The sequence below is a fragment of the Bombina bombina genome, chromosome 7 (genome assembly GCF_027579735.1).
Source record: "Bombina bombina isolate aBomBom1 chromosome 7, aBomBom1.pri, whole genome shotgun sequence".
Classification (NCBI taxonomy): domain Eukaryota; kingdom Metazoa; phylum Chordata; class Amphibia; order Anura; family Bombinatoridae; genus Bombina; species Bombina bombina.
In genome coordinates this window covers 367,625,737-367,648,039 of record NC_069505.1, presented here as the reverse complement: position 1 = coordinate 367,648,039, position 22,303 = coordinate 367,625,737, and positions in this window count along the sequence as shown.

Sequence of the window (22,303 nt, the reverse complement as noted above, 5' to 3'; positions counted from 1 at the left end):
TTTACGTCACTATACAAGCAGTAATGTCACTAGGAGTGCTGCCTGTGGGGTTATGTCACTATACAAGCAGTAATGTCACTAGGAGATCTGCATGTGGGGTTATGTCACTATACAAGCAGTAATGTCACTAGGAGATCTGCCTGTGGGTTATGTCACAATACAAGCAGTAATGTCACTAGGAGATCTGCCTGTGGGGTTACGTCACTATACAAGCAGTAATGTCACTAGGACATCTACCTGTGGGTTTACGTCACTATACAAGCAGTGATGTCACTAGGAGATCTGCCTGTGGGTTTACGTCACTATACAAGCAGTAATGTCACTAGGAGATCTGCCTGTGGGGTTACGTCACTATACAAGCAGTAATGTCACTAGGAGATCTGCCTGTGGGGTTACTCCACTATACAAGCAGTAATGTCACTAGGAGATCTGCCTGTGGGGTTATGTCACTATACAAGCAGTAATGTCACTAGGAGATCTGCCTGTGGGGTTACTCCACTATACAAGCAGTAATGTCACTAGGAGATCTGCCTGTGGGGTTATGTCACTATACAAGCAGTAATGTCACTAGGAGATCTGCCTGTGTAGTTATGTCACTATACAAGCAGTAATGTCACTAGGAGATCTGCCTGCGGGGTTACGTCACTATATAAGCAGTAATGTCACTAGGAGATCTGCCTGTGGAGTTATGTCACTATACAAGCAGTAATGTCACTAGGAGATCTGCCTGTGGGGTTATGTCACTATACAAGCAGTAATGTCACTAGGAGATCTGCCTGTGGGGTTACGTCACTATACAAGCAGTAATGTCACTAGGGTTGCTGCCTGTGGGGTTACGTCACTATACAAGCAGTAATGTCACTAGAAGATCTGCCTGTGGAGTTATGTCACTATACAAGCAGTAATGTCACTAGGATATCTGCCTGTGGGGTTACGTCACTATACAAGCAGTAATGTCACTAGGAGATCTGCCTGTGGGGTTACGTCACTATACAAGCAGTAATGTCACTAGGAGATCTGCCTGTGGGGTTATGTCACTATACAAGCAGTAATGTCACTAGGAGATCTGCCTGTGGGGTTACGTCACTATACAAGCAGTAATGTCACTAGGAGATCTGCCTGTGGGGTTACGTCACTATAAAAGCAGTAATGTCACTAGGAGATCTGCCTTTGGGGTTATGTCACTATACAAGCAGTAATGTCACTAGGAGATCTGCCTGTGGGGTTATGTAACTATACAAGCAGTAATGTCACTAGGAGTGCTGCCTGTGGGGTTATGTCACTATACAAGCAGTAATGTCACTAGGAGATCAGCCTGTGGGTTTACGTCGCTATACAAGCAGTAATGTCACTAGGAGATCTGCCTGTGGGTGTATGTCACTATACAAGCAGTAATGTCACTAGGAGATATGCCTGTGGGGTTATGTCACTATACAAGCAGTAATGTCACTAGGAGATCTGTCTGTGTGGTTTACGTCACTATACAAGCAGTAAAGTCACTAGGAGATCTGCCTGTGGGTGTATGTCACTATACAAGCAGTAATGTCACTAGGAGATATGCCTGTGTGGTTTTGTCACTATACAAACAGTAATGTCACTAGGAGAACTGGCTGTGGGGTTACGTCACTATACAAGCAGTAATGTCACTAGGAGATCTTCCTGTGGGGTTACTTCATTATACAACATTAATGTCACTAGGAGATCTGCCTGTGGGGTTATGTCACTATACAAGCAGTAATGTCACTAGGAGATCTGCCTGTGGGGTTATGTCACTATACAAACAGTAATGTCACAAGGAGATCTGCCTGTGGGGTTATGTCACTATACACGCAGTAATGTCACTAGGAGATCTGCCTGTGGGGTTACGTCACTATACAAGCAGTAAAGTTACTTGGAGATCTGCCTGTAAGGTTACGTCACTATATAAGCAGTAATGTCACTAGGAGATCTGTCTGTGGGTTTACGTCACTATACAAGCAGTAATGTCACTAGGAGATCTGCCTGTGGGGTTACGTCACTATACAAGCAGTAATGTCACTAGGAGATCTGCCTGTGGGGTTACGTCACTATACAAGTAGTAATGTCACTAGGAGATCTGCCTGTATGGTTATTTCACTATACAAGCAGTAATGTCTCTAGGAGATCTGCCTGTGGGTTTACGTCGCTATACAAGCAGTAATGTCACTAGGAGATCTGCCTGTGGGTGTATGTCACTATACAAGCAGTAATGTCACTATGAGATATGCCTGTGGGGTTTACGTCACTATACAAGCAGTAATGTCACTAGGAGATCTGCCTGTGGGGTTACGTCACTATACAAGCAGTAATGTCACTAGGAGATATGCCTGTGGGGTTATGTCACTATACAAGCAGTAATGTCACTAGGAGATCTGCCTGTGGGGTTACGTCACTATACAAGCAGTAATGTCACTAGGAGATCTGCCTGTGGGGTTATGTCACTATACAAGCAGTAATGACATTAGGAGATCTGCCTGGGGTTTACGTCACTATACAAGCAGTAATGTCACTAGGAGATCTGCCTGTGGGGTTATGTCACTATACAAGCAGTAATGTCACTAGGAGATCTGCCTGTGGGTTTACGTCACTATACAAGCAGTAATGTCACTAGGAGATCTGCCTGTGGGGTTACGTCACTATACAAGCAGTAATGTCACTAGGAGATCTGCCTGTGGGGTTATGTCACTATACAAGCAGTAATGTCACTAGGAGATCTGCCTGTGGGGTTATGTCACTATAAAAGCAGTAATGTCACTAGGAGATCTGCCTTTGGGGTTATGTCACTATACAAGCAGTAATGTCACTAGGAGATCTGCCTGTGGGTTTACGTCGCTACACAAGCAGTAATGTCACTAGGAGATCTGCCTGTGGGTGTATGTCACTATACAAGCAGTAATGTCACTAGGAGATATGCCTGTGGGGTTATGTCACTATACAAGCAGTAATGTCACTAGGAGATCTGCCTGTGGGGTTTACGTCACTATACAAGCAGTAAAGTCACTAGGAGATCTGCCTGTGGGGTTACGTCACTATACAAGCAGTAATGTCACTAGGAGATCTGCCTGTGGGGTTACTTCACTATACAACAGTAATGTCACTAGGACATATGCCTGTGGGGTTATGTCACTATACAAGCAGTAATGTCACTAGGAGATCTGCCTGTGGGGTTATGTCACTATACAAACAGTAATGTCACTAGGAGATCTGCCTGTGGGGTTACGTCACTATACAAGCAGTAATGTAACTAGGAGATCTGCCTGTGGGGTTATGTCACTATACAAGCAGTAATGTCACTAGGAGATCTGCCTGTGGGGTTACGTCACTATAAAAGCAGTAATGTCACTAGGAGATCTGCCTTTGGGGTTATGTCACTATACAAGCAGTAATGTCACTAGGTGATCTGCCTGTGGGTTTACGTCGCTATACAAGCAGTAATGTCACTAGGAGATCTGCCTGTGGGTGTATGTCACTATACAAGCAGTAATGTCACTAGGAGATATGCCTGTGGGGTTATGTCACTATACAAGCAGTAATGTCACTAGGAGATCTGCCTGTGGGGTTTACGTCACTATACAAGCAGTAAAGTCACTAGGAGATCTGCCTGTGGTGTTACGTCACTATACAAGCAGTAATGTCACTAGGAGATCTGCCTGTGGGGTTACTTCACTATACAACAGTAATGTCACTAGGAGATCTGCCTGAGGGGTTATGTCACTATACAAACAGTAATGTCACTAGGAGATCTGCCTGTGAGGTTATGTCACTATACACGCAGTAATGTCACTAGGAGATCTGCCTGTGGGGTTACGTCACTATACAAGCAGTAATGTCACTTGGAGATCTGCCTGTAAGGTTACGTCACTATACAAGCAGTAATGTCACTAGGAGATCTGCCTGTGGGGTTACTTCACTATACAACAGTAATGTCACTAGGAGATCTGCCTGTGGGGTTATGTCATTATACAAGCAGTAATGTCACTAGGAGATCTGCCTGTGGGGTTATGTCACTATACAAACAGTAATGTCACTAGGAGATCTGCCTGTGGGGTTATGTCACTATACAAGCAGTAATGTCACTAGGAGATCTGCCTGTGGGGTTACGTCACTATAAAAGCAGTAATGTCACTAGGAGATCTGCCTGTGGGGTTATGTCACTATACAAGCAGTAATGTCACTAGGAGATCTGCCTGTGGTGTTATGTCACTATTACAAGCAGTAATGTCACTAGGAGTGCTGCCTGTGGGTTTACGTCACTATACAAGCAGTAATGTCACTAGGAGATCTGCCTGTGGGGTTACGTCACTATACAAGCAGTAATGTCACTTGGAGATCTGCCTGTGCGGTTATGTCACTATACAAGCAGTAATGTCACTAGGAGCAAGCAGTAATGTCACTAGGAGATCTGCCTGTGGAGTTATGTCACTACACAAGCAGTAATGTCACTAGGAGTGCTGCCTGTGGGGTTATGTCACTATACAAGCAGTAATGTCACTAGGAGATCTGCCTGTGGGGTTTACGTCACTATACAAGCAGTAATGTCACTAGGAGATCTGCCTGTGGGTTTACGTCGCTATACAAGCAGTAATGTCACTAGGAGATCTGCCTGTGGGTGTTACGTCACTATACAAGCAGTAATGTCACTAGGAGATCTGCCTGTGGGGTTACGTCACTATACAAGCAGTAATGTCACTAGGAGATCTGCCTGTGGGGTTACGCCACTATACAAGCAGTAATGTCACTAGGAGATCTGCCTGTGGGTGTTACGTCACTATACAAGCAGTAATGTCACTAGGAAATCTGCCTGTGGGGTTACGCCACTATACAAGCAGTAATGTCACTAGGAGATCTGCCTGTGGGTTTACGTCACTATACAAGCAGTAATGTCACTAGGAGTGCTGCCTGTGGGTTTACGCCACTATTCAAGCAGTAATGTCACTAGGAGATCTGCCTGTGGAGTTATGTCACTATACATGCAGTAATGTCACTAGGAGATCTGAATGTGGGGTTATGTCACTATACAAGCAGTAATGTCACTAGGAGATCTTCCTGTGGGGTTATGTCACTATACAAGCAGTAATGTCACTAGGAGTGCTGAATGTGGGGTTACGTCACTATACAAGCAGTAATGTCACTAGGAGTGCTGAATGTGGGGTTATGTCACTATACAAGAAGTAATGTCACTAGGAGATCTGCCTGTGGGGTTACGAGGAGATTTGCTTGTGAGGTTATGTCACTATACAAGCAGTAATGTCACTAGGAGATCTGCCTGTGGGGTTATGTCACTATACAAGCAGTAATATCACTAGGAGATCTGCCAGTGGGTTTACGTCGCTATACAAGCAGTAATGTCACTAGGAGATCTGCCTGTGGAGTTATGTCACTATACAAGCAGTAGTGTCACTAGGAGATCTGCCTGTGGGGTTTACGTCACTATACAAGCAGTAATGTCACTAGGAGTGCTGCCTGTGGGGTTATGTCACTATACAAGCAGTAATGTCACTAGGAGATCTGCATGTGGGGTTATGTCACTATACAAGCAGTAATGTCACTAGGAGATCTGCCTGTGGGTTATGTCACAATACAAGCAGTAATGTCACTAGGAGATCTGCCTGTGGGGTTACGTCACTATACAAGCAGTAATGTCACTAGGACATCTACCTGTGGGTTTACGTCACTATACAAGCAGTGATGTCACTAGGAGATCTGCCTGTGGGTTTACGTCACTATACAAGCAGTAATGTCACTAGGAGATCTGCCTGTGGGGTTACGTCACTATACAAGCAGTAATGTCACTAGGAGATCTGCCTGTGGGGTTACTCCACTATACAAGCAGTAATGTCACCAGGAGATCTGCCTGTGGGGTTATGTCACTATACAAGCAGTAATGTCACTAGGAGATCTGCCTGTGGGGTTACTCCACTATACAAGCAGTAATGTCACTAGGAGATCTGCCTGTGGGGTTATGTCACTATACAAGCAGTAATGTCACTAGGAGATCTGCCTGTGTAGTTATGTCACTATACAAGCAGTAATGTCACTAGGAGATCTGCCTGCGGGGTTACGTCACTATATAAGCAGTAATGTCACTAGGAGATCTGCCTGTGGAGTTATGTCACTATACAAGCAGTAATGTCACTAGGAGATCTGCCTGTGGGGTTATGTCACTATACAAGCAGTAATGTCACTAGGAGATCTGCCTGTGGGGTTACGTCACTATACAAGCAGTAATGTCACTAGGGTTGCTGCCTGTGGGGTTACGTCACTATACAAGCAGTAATGTCACTAGGAGATCTGCCTGTGGAGTTATGTCACTATACAAGCAGTAATGTCACTAGGATATCTGCCTGTGGGGTTACGTCACTATACAAGCAGTAATGTCACTAGGAGATCTGCCTGTGGGGTTACGTCACTATACAAGCAGTAATGTCACTAGGAGATCTGCCTGTGGGGTTATGTCACTATACAAGCAGTAATGTCACTAGGAGATCTGCCTGTGGGGTTACGTCACTATACAAGCAGTAATGTCACTAGGAGATCTGCCTGTGGGGTTACGTCACTATAAAAGCAGTAATGTCACTAGGAGATCTGCCTTTGGGGTTATGTCACTATACAAGCAGTAATGTCACTAGGAGATCTGCCTGTGGGGTTATGTAACTATACAAGCAGTAATGTCACTAGGAGTGCTGCCTGTGGGGTTATGTCACTATACAAGCAGTAATGTCACTAGGAGATCAGCCTGTGGGTTTACGTCGCTATACAAGCAGTAATGTCACTAGGAGATCTGCCTGTGGGTGTATGTCACTATACAAGCAGTAATGTCACTAGGAGATATGCCTGTGGGGTTATGTCACTATACAAGCAGTAATGTCACTAGGAGATCTGTCTGTGTGGTTTACGTCACTATACAAGCAGTAAAGTCACTAGGAGATCTGCCTGTGGGTGTATGTCACTATACAAGCAGTAATGTCACTAGGAGATATGCCTGTGTGGTTTTGTCACTATACAAACAGTAATGTCACTAGGAGAACTGGCTGTGGGGTTACGTCACTATACAAGCAGTAATGTCACTAGGAGATCTTCCTGTGGGGTTACTTCACTATACAACATTAATGTCACTAGGAGATCTGCCTGTGGGGTTATGTCCCTATACAAGCAGTAATGTCACTAGGAGATCTGCCTGTGGGGTTATGTCACTATACAAACAGTAATGTCACAAGGAGATCTGCCTGTGGGGTTATGTCACTATACACGCAGTAATGTCACTAGGAGATCTGCCTGTGGGGTTACGTCACTATACAAGCAGTAAAGTTACTTGGAGATCTGCCTGTAAGGTTACGTCACTATATAAGCAGTAATGTCACTAGGAGATCTGTCTGTGGGTTTACGTCACTATACAAGCAGTAATGTCACTAGGAGATCTGCCTGTGGGGTTACGTCACTATACAAGCAGTAATGTCACTAGGAGATCTGCCTGTGGGGTTACGTCACTATACAAGTAGTAATGTCACTAGGAGATCTGCCTGTATGGTTATTTCACTATACAAGCAGTAATGTCTCTAGGAGATCTGCCTGTGGGTTTACGTCGCTATACAAGCAGTAATGTCACTAGGAGATCTGCCTGTGGGTGTATGTCACTATACAAGCAGTAATGTCACTATGAGATATGCCTGTGGGGTTTACGTCACTATACAAGCAGTAATGTCACTAGGAGATCTGCCTGTGGGGTTACGTCACTATACAAGCAGTAATGTCACTAGGAGATATGCCTGTGGGGTTATGTCACTATACAAGCAGTAATGTCACTAGGAGATCTGCCTGTGGGGTTACGTCACTATACAAGCAGTAATGTCACTAGGAGATCTGCCTGTGGGGTTATGTCACTATACAAGCAGTAATGACATTAGGAGATCTGCCTGGGGTTTACGTCACTATACAAGCAGTAATGTCACTAGGAGATCTGCCTGTGGGGTTATGTCACTATACAAGCAGTAATGTCACTAGGAGATCTGCCTGTGGGTTTACGTCACTATACAAGCAGTAATGTCACTAGGAGATCTGCCTGTGGGGTTACGTCACTATACAAGCAGTAATGTAACTAGGAGATCTGCCTGTGGGGTTATGTCACTATACAAGCAGTAATGTCACTAGGAGATCTGCCTGTGGGGTTATGTCACTATAAAAGCAGTAATGTCACTAGGAGATCTGCCTTTGGGGTTATGTCACTATACAAGCAGTAATGTCACTAGGAGATCTGCCTGTGGGTTTACGTCGCTACACAAGCAGTAATGTCACTAGGAGATCTGCCTGTGGGTGTATGTCACTATACAAGCAGTAATGTCACTAGGAGATATGCCTGTGGGGTTATGTCACTATACAAGCAGTAATGTCACTAGGAGATCTGCCTGTGGGGTTTACGTCACTATACAAGCAGTAAAGTCACTAGGAGATCTGCCTGTGGGGTTACGTCACTATACAAGCAGTAATGTCACTAGGAGATCTGCCTGTGGGGTTACTTCACTATACAACAGTAATGTCACTAGGACATATGCCTGTGGGGTTATGTCACTATACAAGCAGTAATGTCACTAGGAGATCTGCCTGTGGGGTTATGTCACTATACAAACAGTAATGTCACTAGGAGATCTGCCTGTGGGGTTACGTCACTATACAAGCAGTAATGTAACTAGGAGATCTGCCTGTGGGGTTATGTCACTATACAAGCAGTAATGTCACTAGGAGATCTGCCTGTGGGGTTACGTCACTATAAAAGCAGTAATGTCACTAGGAGATCTGCCTTTGGGGTTATGTCACTATACAAGCAGTAATGTCACTAGGTGATCTGCCTGTGGGTTTACGTCGCTATACAAGCAGTAATGTCACTAGGAGATCTGCCTGTGGGTGTATGTCACTATACAAGCAGTAATGTCACTAGGAGATATGCCTGTGGGGTTATGTCACTATACAAGCAGTAATGTCACTAGGAGATCTGCCTGTGGGGTTTACGTCACTATACAAGCAGTAAAGTCACTAGGAGATCTGCCTGTGGTGTTACGTCACTATACAAGCAGTAATGTCACTAGGAGATCTGCCTGTGGGGTTACTTCACTATACAACAGTAATGTCACTAGGAGATCTGCCTGAGGGGTTATGTCACTATACAAACAGTAATGTCACTAGGAGATCTGCCTGTGAGGTTATGTCACTATACACGCAGTAATGTCACTAGGAGATCTGCCTGTGGGGTTACGTCACTATACAAGCAGTAATGTCACTTGGAGATCTGCCTGTAAGGTTACGTCACTATACAAGCAGTAATGTCACTAGGAGATCTGCCTGTGGGGTTACTTCACTATACAACAGTAATGTCACTAGGAGATCTGCCTGTGGGGTTATGTCATTATACAAGCAGTAATGTCACTAGGAGATCTGCCTGTGGGGTTATGTCACTATACAAACAGTAATGTCACTAGGAGATCTGCCTGTGGGGTTATGTCACTATACAAGCAGTAATGTCACTAGGAGATCTGCCTGTGGGGTTACGTCACTATAAAAGCAGTAATGTCACTAGGAGATCTGCCTGTGGGGTTATGTCACTATACAAGCAGTAATGTCACTAGGAGATCTGCCTGTGGTGTTATGTCACTATTACAAGCAGTAATGTCACTAGGAGTGCTGCCTGTGGGTTTACGTCACTATACAAGCAGTAATGTCACTAGGAGATCTGCCTGTGGGGTTACGTCACTATACAAGCAGTAATGTCACTTGGATATCTGCCTGTGCGGTTATGTCACTATACAAGCAGTAATGTCACTAGGAGCAAGCAGTAATGTCACTAGGAGATCTGCCTGTGGAGTTATGTCACTACACAAGCAGTAATGTCACTAGGAGTGCTGCCTGTGGGGTTATGTCACTATACAAGCAGTAATGTCACTAGGAGATCTGCCTGTGGGGTTTACGTCACTATACAAGCAGTAATGTCACTAGGAGATATGCCTGTGGGGTTACATCACAATACAAGCAGTAATGTCACTAGGAGATCTGCCTGTGGGGTTACGTCACTATACAAACAGTAATGTGACTAGGAGTGCCGCCTGTGGGGTTATGTCACTATACAAGCAGTAATGTCACTAGGAGATCTGCCTTTGGGGTTACGTCACTATACAAGCAGTAATGTCACTAGGAGATCTGCCTGTGGGGTTACGTCACTATACAAGCAGTAATGTCACTAGGAGTGCTGCCTGTGGGGTTATGTCACTATACAAGCAGTAATGTCACTAGGAGATCTGCCTGTGGGGTTATATCACTATACAAGCAGTAATGTCACTAGGAGATCTGCCTGTGGGTTTACGTCACTATACAAGCAGTAATGTCACTAGGAGATCTGCCTGTGGGGTTACGTCACTATACAAGCTGTAATGTCACTAGGAGATCTGCCTGTGGTGTTATGTCACTATACAAGCAGTAATGTCACTAGGAGATCTGCCTGTGGGGATACGTCACTATACAAGCAGTAATGTCACTAGGAGATCTGCCTGTGGGTTTACGTCACTCCACAAGCAGTAATGTCACTAGGAGATCTGCCTGTGGGGTTATGTCACTATACAAGCAGTAATGTCACTAGGAGATCTGCCTGTGGGGTTACGTCACTATACAAGCAGTAATGTCACTAGGAGATCTGCCTGTGGGTTTACGTCACTATACAAGCAGTGATGTCACTAGGAGATCGGCCTGTGGGGTTACATCACTATACAAGCAGTAATGTCACTAGGAGATCTGCCTGTGGGGTTATGTCACTTTACAAGCAGTAATGTCACTAGGAGATCTGCCTGTGGGGTTACGTCACTATACAAGCAGTAATGTCACTAGGAGTGCTGCCTGTGGGGTTACGTCTCTATACAAGTAGTAATGTCACTAGGAGATCTGCCTGTGGGGTTATGTCACTATACAAGCAGTAATGTCACTAGGAGATCTGCCTGTGGTGTTATGTCACTATACAAGCAGTAATGTCACTAGGAGTGCTGCCTATGGGTTTACGTCACTATACAAGCAGTAATGTCACTAGGAGATCTGCCTGTGGGGTTACGTCACTATACAAGCAGTAATGTCACTTGGAGATCTGCCTGTGGGGTTATGTCACTATACAAGCAGTAATGTCACTAGGAGATCTGCCTGTGGAGTTATGTCACTACACAAGCAGTAATGTCACTAGGAATGCTGCCTGTGGGGTTATGTCACTATACAAGCAGTAATGTCACTAGGAGATCTGCCTGTGGGGTTTACGTCACTATACAAGCAGTAATGTCACTAGGAGATATGCCTGTGGGGTTACGTCACTATACAAGCAGTAATGTCACTAGGAGATCTGCCTGTGGGGTTACGTCACTATACAAGCAGTAATGTGACTAGGAGTGCCGCCTGTGGAGTTATGTCACTATACAAGCAGTAATGTCACTAGGAGATCTGCCTGTGGGGTTACGTCACTATACAAGCAGTAATGTCACTAGGAGATCTGCCTGTGGGGTTACGTCACTATACAAGCAGTAATGTCACTAGGTGTTACAGAAGCATTAGTTATTTTGTTGTGAAGAAACTTATTTCCCAGCAGCAATGCCTGAACCAGCCAAGCCAGCGCCTAAGAAGGGCTCCAAGAAAACTGTAACAAGTATCATTTCATAAAGGGTTAACTCTGTTCAGTTTTGAGAAAACTATTTTCTGAGGCAGGTTTCCTAGCATATTGTGTACTGTAATTAAGTTTGTGATAAGCATTCACTGCTAGGTGATAAGAAGGACTCAATTGTTTTCTTGTGTGTACTTGTTATCTGCGGTGGCCTGTCCAAGGGCTTTGTCTAAATGTGTGATGGGGGATTTTATGCTTCCCCCCCTGGGAGTGCCCGGTGTGCAGGTAACCTAAATAAAAAGCAGGCTGGGCATCCCAGTCCTCAGTTCTTGGTTGTCCCTCAATCGCAGCGTTGACTCGTTTTTGTGGGCAGAAGGGTATCCTAGCTGTACTACAGCTAAGGGGGATTATTCTACATTTGCGAGACTCATATAGAATACTATGGAAAGCAGTTTCTCCCCTCTTCAGCAATAGGAATCCAGGCTACTAAGCGGTCCATCTCTCAGCGAGACTAAGGGTAACCGTAACATTTGGCGGCAGCGGTGGGATTTTTCCTGGATTTCCTAGGAGAGGTACAGAACGGATGGAGAGCGCTTACGAAAAATTGAAGCGTACAACCCTAAAGGATTTACTTGAAAGCAGAGGGGGGTACGCCAGCAACCGGCCGAGGAGAGAGCTGATCGCAGAATTGACCGAACTGGATCAGAGCTTCACAATGGCGGAAACACCGACCACGATTAGTGACGAAAAAACCAGGATTGTTCGGGAGAGGCTCTCACTGTACGGGCCGAACCCCTCCATGGAATTGGTACAGCAGTTGATGGCGGAAGCGGACAAGGATATACGAGAGACTCGAGCCCACGAACTCAACCTAGCGAACGCACACCGCAATGCTGAAGCCCCGCAGGTAATCATCCCTGTCGAAAATGCTGGGAGGCCCAAGATACCCTATGCGGCATTTCGACCCTTCCTAGAGAGCGAGACAGGGATTGATGAATATTTGGCGGACTTCGAAAGGCAATGTGCCCTGCACCAGATTCCCAACAGGGAGTGGCCCACGATATTGTCTGGGAAACTATCCGGGCGAGCCCTGGAAGCCTTTCGTACTCTGGGTGCTGAGGAAGTGACACAGTATGAGCTAGTTAAGGAGACACTGTTGCGACGGTACGCAGTAACTCCGGACGCGTATCGCCGACAGTTTCGGGGCACAAAAAAGAAGCCTAACGATACCCATATGGAATGGGCGCACCGAATGCGGAGAGCGGCAAATCACTGGATGAGCGGAAGTAAAGCGGTGACTGGTGAGGAAATTTTACAATTGTTTCTCTTAGAACATTTTTATAATGGCATGGAACAGCAAGGGAAGGAATGGCTGCGAGACAGGCGACCTTCTACCTTAGAAGAAGCAGCCAAATTGGCCGATGAACATTATGACTCCCGTCTTCACGAACCCAGAGAGGTTTACCGTGCACCCCCTCGTGCTGAATTCCGAGCCCCGGTGCCCGCAGGGCCCGCCCGACACTCAGGACCACCCAATAACAGCTCTGAGCGTCCCAGACCGACTTGCCACCGATGCAAGCAACCAGGGCATTTCATGGCTAGCTGCCCCCTTAATACGCACCAGACACCCAGGAATTACAATTACCCCTCTGGGGCATATCGTCCGGCCCGGACCCTCTGTGTTAACCAAGAGGCCCCTATGGAGGAATATTTGGGGCCGCTTCACGAGGCGGACCCTGTATATGCTGCCTCAGATAACCGCCAGCACCATCGGCAGAAGGTATGGCTCGAGGGGCGATCTACCGAGGGATTGAGAGACACAGGGGCTACTATCACGCTGGTACAGAGTCATTTGGTGCCGGAGCACAAGCGATCTGGACAGACTGTGGCCGTTAGAGTGGCGGGGGGGGATGTGTACAAAATTCCAACAGCTAAAGTGCATCTTGATTGGGGAGCGGGAAAGGGGGCTGTGAACGTGGGCATAATGGATAATTTACCTGCCGAAGTACTACTGGGCAATGATTTGGGCCCCATGACTTCTGCCTATGCTCCAGTATGCAACAACGAGGCGGACCCAGTGACTACACGGGCCCAAGCCCGGACGGAGCGAGAACTCTCACCAGTGCGGGAGACACAGGTAAGGCCTACCCCGACATTGCCTGACATGTTAGGCCCCATACCCTGGGACACCCCAGATGCTTTCGAGACAGAGTCTAAGACTGACCCGACCTTACAAAAGTACCGGGAACGAGCAGAGACCGGAGGGGGCGGGGCAGATAATGAAACATTCTTATGGGAAAAAGGGAAACTATACCGCTGGACAGAGAAAAGGGGACAGCGTAGGCGACAGCTGGTAGTGCCCCACAAATACCGTCAAGAAATCCTCAAGATAGGCCATGACATCCCCTTAGCAGGCCACCTAGCTGTAACCCGTACCCTACACCGCATTACTCACACGTTCTTTTGGCCAGGGGTACACGCCGACGTTAGAACTTACTGTAACACCTGCGATGTGTGTCAACGAGTAGGAAGGCGAGGCGATCACCCTAAAGCCCATCTAGTAAATATGCCCATTGTAGAGGAACCCTTCAGCCGGGTTGCTATTGACCTAGTGGGACCACTGGCTACCCCTAGTCCCTCCGGTAAGCGCTACATTCTTACCGTAGTGGACTACGCTACCAGGTACCCAGAGGCTGTCGCCCTATCCAACATACAAGCGGATACGGTAGCGAATGCACTAGTACAGGTGTTCTCCCGGGTAGGATTTCCAAAAGAAATCCTATCCGACCGAGGCACCCAATTTACGGCTGAATTGACCCAACAACTCTGGCAGGTTTGCAAAATTAAGTCCCTCCTGAGCTCCCCATACCACCCCCAGACGAACGGGCTGTGTGAGAGGTTCAATGGGACCCTCAAGCAAATGCTCAAGACGTTCACTCAGGAATACCGAGACTGGGAACGCTTCCTGCCGCACCTCCTTTTTGCTTATCGGGAGGTGCCCCAGGAAACGACAGGGTTCTCTCCCTTCGAGTTGCTCTACGGAAGAAAGGTACGGGGACCCCTAAACCTGATCCGGGAGCACTGGGAGGGAGAGATGGAGACTGACGGTGTCCCCATTGTGCCATACGTGCTGGAACTCAGGGACCGAATGGAGCAATTAGCCAAATCCGTGCGGGCTAATCTCCAGTCGGCCCAGAGAAGACAGAAAGTATGGTACGATCGGGGGGCCCGAAAGAGAATCTTTACCATAGGACAAAAGGTGTTAGTACTTAAGCCGGTGAAGACAGACAAATTGCAGGCGTCCTGGCAGGGCCCCTACCAGATCGTAGAGAAAAGGGGAGACACCACTTATGTGATAGCTAGCTGCCACGACAACAATCTTAGAAAGACATTCCATGTAAACATGCTCAAGGAATATTTTGAGCGACCAGAGAACGTGACGGCCGTATGTTGTTCCCCTCAGGAAGGCCCCGACAGTCTACCCATTCCAGACCTATTAGAAAAGAGTCTCCCCACAGGTATAGTGGCTCAGGTTCAGATAGGAGACCGACTTAGCCCCACTGAAAGGGAGCAGCTCAACCAACTCCTACAGTCCAAACACCTCACCTTCTCCCCGAAGCCAGGGTACACTACTTTAACCACCCACCAGGTAGATACTCCGGGACAAGCTCCCTTGCGCCAGGCTCCGTACCGAATCCCCGAAGCAGTTAGGATAGGAATGAAGAAGGAGATCGATGAGATGCTCCAACTCGGGGTAATTGAGCCCTCCGATAGTCCCTGGGCCTCCCCAGTTGTCTTGGTGCCCAAGAAAGATGGGACCACCCGGTTCTGCGTAGACTATCGGAGGCTCAATGAAAAGACCGTGACGGACGCTTACCCTATGCCCAGGGTAGACGAGCTACTCGATCGTATAGCCAGGGGAAATTACCTGACCACTATTGACCTCTGCAAAGGTTACTGGCAGATTCCCCTGGCCCCGGAGGCTATCCCCAAGTCGGCATTCGTCACCCCATTCGGCTTATATCAGTTTAGGGTAATGCCGTTTGGGATGAAGAATGCCCCAGCTACATTCCAGCGCTTGGTGGATAGGCTCCTGGATGGCTTCCAGAGTTTTGCTTGCGCCTACCTGGACGACATAGCGATCCACAGTGAGTCATGGGAGGACCACTTAGCTCACATAGGAATGGTTCTGGATCAGATCCGGGCTGCTGGCCTGACTCTGAAGCCAGAAAAATGCCACTTTGGGATGGCCGAGGTACAGTACCTGGGTCACCGGGTGGGGTGTGGAAAGCAGCGACCAGAGCCGGCCAAGATAGAAGCTGTCGCCAATTGGCCCACCCCCATCACTAAGACTCAGGTCCTAGCCTTCCTGGGCACGGCAGGGTACTATAGACGGTTCGTACCAGACTACAGCACACTTGCCAAACCCCTGACTGACTTGACCAAGAAGAACTTACCTCGACAGGTCCTGTGGTCTCCCCACTGTGAAACGGCTTTCCAGGCTCTCAAAAATGCTCTAATTAACGCTCCTGTCTTGGCGGCTCCAGCCCTTAACAAACGTTTTATCGTCCACACAGATGCTTCCATGTTCGGGCTGGGAGCCGTCCTCAGCCAAGTAGGCGAAGATGGAGGGGAGCATCCAGTTGCCTACATCAGCCGGAAGCTCCTGCCCCGCGAAGTCAGCTATGCAGCGGTCGAAAAGGAGTGTTTGGCTTTGGTGTGGGCATTAAAGAAATTGACTCCCTATTTATATGGGCAGGAGTTCACTCTGGTCACCGACCATAACCCGTTGGTGTGGCTGAACCGGGTCTCTGGAGATAATGGCAGGCTATTACGTTGGAGTTTATCGTTGCAACCCTTCAATTTCACCATTACTTACAGACCTGGGAAACAGAATGGCAACGCCGACGGGTTGTCCAGACAAACCGACCTCAGCCCCGCATAACCAGCGGTCTGGACAGCCTTAGTCTGCCCCGAAAAGGGGTCAGACCGTGTCTGCCAGAGTGTTCCACAGAAAGGGAGCACTGTTACAGAAGCATTAGTTATTTTGTTGTGAAGAAACTTATTTCCCAGCAGCAATGCCTGAACCAGCCAAGCCAGCGCCTAAGAAGGGCTCCAAGAAAACTGTAACAAGTATCATTTCATAAAGGGTTAACTCTGTTCAGTTTTGAGAAAACTATTTTCTGAGGCAGGTTTCCTAGCATATTGTGTACTGTAATTAAGTTTGTGATAAGCATTCACTGCTAGGTGATAAGAAGGACTCAATTGTTTTCTTGTGTGTACTTGTTATCTGCGGTGGCCTGTCCAAGGGCTTTGTCTAAATGTGTGATGGGGGATTTTATGCTTCCCCCCCTGGGAGTGCCCGGTGTGCAGGTAACCTAAATAAAAAGCAGGCTGGGCATCCCAGTCCTCAGTTCTTGGTTGTCCCTCAATCGCAGCGTTGACTCGTTTTTGTGGGCAGAAGGGTATCCTAGCTGTACTACAGCTAAGGGGGATTATTCTACATTTGCGAGACTCATATAGAATACTATGGAAAGCAGTTTCTCCCCTCTTCAGCAATAGGAATCCAGGCTACTAAGCGGTCCATCTCTCAGCGAGACTAAGGGTAACCGTAACACTAGGAGTGCTGCCTGTGGGGTTATGTCACTATACAAGCAGTAATGTCACTAGGAGATCTGCCTTTGGGGTTATATCACTATACAAGCAGTAATGTCACTAGGAGATCTGCCTGTGGGTTTACGTCACTATACAAGCAGTAATGTCACTAGGAGATCTGCCTGTGGTGTTATGTCACTATACAAGCAGTAATGTCACTAGGAGATCTGCCTGTGGGGTTACGTCACTATACAAGCTGTAATGTCACTAGGAGATCTGCCTGTGGTGTTATGTCACTATACAAGCAGTAATGTCACTAGGAGATCTTCCTGTGGGGTGACGTCACTATACAAGCAGTAATGTCACTAGGAGATCTGCCTGTGGGTTTACGTCACTCCACAAGCAGTAATGTCACTAGGAGATCTGCCTGTGGGGTTATGTCACTATACAAGCAGTAATGTCACTAGGAGATCTGCCTGTGGGTTTACGTCACTATACAAGCAGTAATGTCACTAGGAGATCGGCCTGTGGGGTTACATCACTATACAAGCAGTAATGTCACTAGGAGATCTGCCTGTGGGGTTATGTCACTATACAAGCAGTAATGTCACTAGGAGATCTGCCTGTGGGGTTACGACACTATACAAGCAGTAATGTCACTAGGAGATCTGCCTGTGGGGTTACGTCACTATACAAGCAGTAATGTCACTAGGAGATCTGCCTGTGGGGTTATGTCACTATACAAGCAGTAATGTCACTAGGAGATCTGCCTGTGGGTTTACGTCACTATACAAGCAGTGATGTCACTAGGAGTGCTGCCTGTGGGGTTATGTCACTATACAAACAGTAATATAACTAGGAGATCTGCCTGTGGGGTTATGTCACTATACAAGCAGTAATGTTACTAGGAGATCTGCCTGTGGGGTTACGTCACTATACAAGCAGTAATGTCACTAGGAGATCTGCCTGTGGGTTTACATCACTATACAAGCAGTAATGTCACTAGGAGATCTGCCTGTGGGGTTATGTCACAACACAAGCAGTAATGTCACTAGCATTGCTGCCTGTGGGGTTATGTCACTATACAAGCAGTAATGTCACTAGGAGATCTGCCTGTGGGGTTTACGTCACTATACAAGCAGTTATGTCACTAAGAGATCTGCCTGTGGGGTTACGTCACTATACAAGCAGTAATGTCACTAGGAGATCTGCCTGTGGGGTTACGTCACTATACAAGCAGTAATGTCACTAGGAGTGCCGCCTGTGGGGTTATGTCACTATACAAGCAGTAATGTCACTAGGAGATCTGCCTGTGGGGTTACGTCACTACACAAGCAGTAATGTCACTAGGAGATCTGCCTGTGGGGTTATGTCACTATACAAGCAGTAATGTCACTAGGAGATCTGCTTGTGGGGTCATATCACTATACAAGTAGTAATGTTACAAGAAGATCTGCCTGTGGGGTTACGTCACTATACAAGCAGTAATGTCACTAGGAGATCTGCCTGTGGGTTTATGTCACTATACAAGCAGTAATGCCACTAGGAGATCTGCCTGTGGGTTATGTCACTATACAAGCAGTAATGTCACTAGGAGATCTGCCTGTGGGGTTACGTCACTATACAAGCAGTAATGTCACTAGGAGATCTGCCTGTGGGTTATGTCACTATACAAGCAGTAATGTCACTAGGAGATCTGCCTGTGGGGTTACGTCACTACACAAGCAGTAATGTCACTAGGAGATCTGCCTGTGGGGTTATGTCACTATACAAGCAGTAATGTCACTAGGAGATCTGCTTGTGGGGTCATATCACTATACAAGTAGTAATGTCACTAGGAGATCTGCCTGTGGGGTTACGTCACTATACAAGCAGTAATGTCACTAGGAGATCTGCCTGTTGGGTTACGTCACTATACAAGCAGTAATGTCACTAGGGGATCTGCCTGTGGGTTTACGTCACTATACAAGCAGTAATGTCACTAGGAGATCTGCCTGTGGGTTTACGTCACTATACAAGCAGTAATATCACTAGGAGATCTGCCTGTGGGGTTTACGTCACTATACAAGCAGTAATGTCACTAGGAGATCTGCCTGTGGGGTTACGTCACTATACAAGCAGTAATGTCACTAGGATTGCTGCCTGTGATATAGGAGGGGGACTTCCTGTGGGAGGAGCGTGGTGAGGTGGTGCACGCTCAAGCTCACCTGTGTGTGGAGCGGTAAAAAATTCTAAGCTCCCCAGCCACAGAGCCTTATTGCGGGGGAGAAAGCTATGTACCCTGCCCGAGGAGGATAAGTGGTAGAAGGAAGTTCTCTGAATCCCAACAGGCTGAATGGGACCAGCCACAAGCACACAAATACAAGCCTCTGATTAAAGGCATCAAGGAACCGGTTGCAAAGCTGGTAAAGCAAATACCCGACTGCCTGAAACAGACAACCGGAAATAAAGACACGACAAGACCACACTGACAAGTCCGCACTGGGTGAGAACAACACTCCATACAAGCAGCTGAACGTGGAGGACGCTGCCCAGAGGGAGAGGTGTCTCAACCGGGACAGCTCAGCTACAATTCAGCGTAACAGAGGACTGGTGCAAGCGGAGTGTCGCCTGGGGACGGTCAATTCCCTTAAGTGAGAAGGAGTCGGGGTCTACCTGATAGGTACCTACCGGACAGGCGGAGAGTGGATGCTGGGATCCGACACAAGGGTCTGGAGACTGCTTACCCCCCCTTCGTAAGTCGGCGCGCTTGTCTGACGTCATGTCCGAGCGTCAAGTGCTCGTAGAGGTTGGGCGGCGATGCAGCGAGGCACAGAGCTGTGAGAGTGCCAGATGCCCCTGTGAGAGAGGAGGACGCCGGAGGCCTGTAATTCCGAAAGCCGTGAAGACCTAGGGGGGTAAGTAAAACAATCTACTGAGTTGTGGAGTTTGTGCCGGCGGGAGATCCGCTGTAAGAAAATGTGAAAATCAAGAGGCTGGGATAGAAAGTTACACTACTCACTATCTAGCACAGAAAGCCTCAGTATCAGGGAAGCACATGGATTTTTAAAGATAAAACTGCAAAATGGTTGCCGGGGTCCGTGAGTCCCAGTATAATAGAGCATTGCTGACTGCCTTCCAGACATAGAAGGGTCTATGTTGAATTTGTTTCTCAGAATACGTTATTTTTTTTATTTTTTTTATGGCCCTACTTGCTCTAGTGTTCAGAAAGGTAGTCTGGAAACTTTAAAGACCAAGGAGAAGGCATAAGTTCATAGCCTAAGGAAAAGGGGCACAGAATATAGAACATTTGGTTTGAGTTTGTTTTGAGAGTCGATATCAAAGGGTGCCTGAAGAACAGCTATAGTAGGCCTGACCAAAACAGGTGACCACAGGTCACTAATCTGAATTTGGGACTTTTTACAAAAAGACTGTTGATATATCAAGCTATGTAATCACATAAACAGGGCCTGGCAACAGTTTATTCTAGAATACAGTTGAATTGCGTTGACCAAGTTTATATTGTACTCTGCAGAGTGTTTTTCATGGTTTTTGTTATTTAAGTCTTTTTTTTTTTTGTCAGGATTGGTGTTGTATTTTATGAACACACCTAACTTTAATATCAGACTGTTATTTCCATGGACATTATTGAATAATGAAATGCTAAGGGACATTTGTCTATACAAAGGGTTAAATGCACACTGACCTACAGTTCCAGTTCAGAGGTGACAAGACAAGTGGAAACGAGTTGGAAATCTGATGAATCACTGCATGTAAACAATAGATCAGAAGGATACCACAGGATTCACTAAGACATTTTACAACCCTTGCAATATTTAGCATTTCAGCACAGATGGCTGTTTCACCACAGATGGTGTACAAGGCCCTGATTTTATCTCAGTTCCTATCACCAATAGCCTAAGGACGTCACATTCTACCCCCCTGATCTAATGATGTAATCTGGTCTCTGAAGAATTTATAGAGTGTGGGCTGGGCTGGGCTATGTAAGAGAATGAATGACTATAAAAGTTAGTTGCCATTGTAGGCTAGGGTAAGCTCTCTTCTCACCTCTCCCCTTCCATCTCTCTCTCTCCCCTTTTCCACCTTCCCTTTCCTTCCCTTACATTAGTTAGCAACTTGTTTCTATGTAAATACGTATTTTCTGTATAATAAAAGAAATAACTTCATCAAGCAGCGTCCTGATTTCCGAAGCTAAAGGTAATATTAGTGAGGAAACAGTAACTAAAAAGTTAGCAGATTCTACATTTGGCACCCCAGATGGGATGTGGATAAATCAATAATTCCACGTTGAACTACAGCTGAATTTGCTAAACTGAGGTGCGGGAGCTGCAAGAATTCTTTGTGAATAGAGGCCGAACCAGACTTATCTGTGTGGGAAGTGTGCAGATCTACAAGACACTGTGTAAAGAGAAAGCTGCAAGTACTGTAAGTATATGTTTCTTTGTGTTTATGATATGTCTCTGTATGCTACAGAAAAGTAAATGTATTAATTGTTTCTTGCTGAATTAAGTTTACTAAAATCTGAAAACAAGAGAGTAACCAGACATCCCTGAGGGTAAAGTGTAATAGGCATAGCCCAGTTTTACATGCAGCTCAAAAGGAGATCCCTCTAGGTCTAGATTTTAGGCTAATAATGCAAAAGGTTTGTTGATGTTAGATGTGTACTTGTGAGTGTGTACATCTGTACTGTGTATAGTGTGTTGTGTGAATCTGGTGTGTGTATTGTTAGTAAGAATGGAACTGGTTGAGAAATACATTAAGAAATATGCCTCTGTCACATTTATTACATGTGCAGAAGATCCATTGACACGTCAGTTTTATAATGTAATTAAACAATGTGAAAAGCACAATAATGAACTAAGTAGAAAACTGTTTCAGAAAGACATAGAAAAAAGAGAGCTAAGTAATTTACTGAGTATGTTTCTAAGAATAAAAGAGATTGCTGAACAGAAAGAGTTGGAATGGAAGGCAGAAAGAACTGATATCATAGAACAGCTGGATAAACTTGGTCAATCTATTATGGCTGTTGCTAGTCACTCTGAAAAGAGATGTGAGTGTGATACACTGAGTGAA